This window comes from Danio rerio, chromosome 4, assembly GCF_049306965.1.
Source record: "Danio rerio strain Tuebingen ecotype United States chromosome 4, GRCz12tu, whole genome shotgun sequence".
NCBI classification, from domain to species: Eukaryota; Metazoa; Chordata; class Actinopteri; order Cypriniformes; family Danionidae; genus Danio; species Danio rerio.
Genome location: NC_133179.1, coordinates 22,911,742 through 22,912,654, shown reverse-complemented (window position 1 = coordinate 22,912,654; position 913 = coordinate 22,911,742).

Here is a 913-nt window from a genome sequence, read left to right as displayed (position 1 = left end):
CATCTGGTTGACATAGTGTGTTCTTAGATATGATGGTGCTGCTATTGTACAATTGATTGTACAGTAAACCTGTTTTCTTTTAAGTTGATCATGTGTTTGAAATAAATGCCTAATAGCATTTTGAGATCTTATAATGGTGCCGAATGCTTTCTTCCTAGTTTTATGAGGTAGGTACTGATTTTCTTCTCAACCACTAAAAAGTATATTATGTATAGTATGGATGTGTGTAGTACAAATATAATCCATACTACTTTAATTTTGTTGTTGTAATGTGACATATCAGCTTCAGTATTAGATAAACTTTGCCACACTTGCCAGTAGCGGAACCTGTGCTGGAAACTTTTCCAAATTATTTTGGTCCATATTGCATATCTGGTGGCTGTGGAGAACATATGAGTACACTGAACTAACTCATTGGGTTTACTGTGGACATGAAGGATTCAACATGGTCAAACACAATACTTGGGTGGGCTGTGGTGTTTAAACAATGCTTATGTTGTACTAAGGGGTTTGTTGTATATTCGTGAATATACACCAATAACGGCAACCAGAACTGGTGACACATGGCAGGATGGATCAGCTTATGCGAAATTTTAAATTTGTTGCATTAGACTTTTCAGACCACACTTTTTTCACCCAGTTTTCTGCTGTCTTTTTAATTATCCTTTGTGTGCAGTAGCCTCAGTTTGCAGGTTTTTTTTTTGGGTTTTTTTTTTTTAGCTTACTAGAATGGCTCTTTTGCTGCTGAGGTTCATCTGTTCCCATGTTTGTCCCGTTGCAGACCTCAGTTGTTATAAGTTATTTGAGTTTTTGTGGAGTGTCTATCAGCAGAACCTGTCAGGACGATCTCTTCTGCCTTCTGGCATCAACAGAAATGCCACAACTATATATTTTTTTCTATCTCGGACCATTC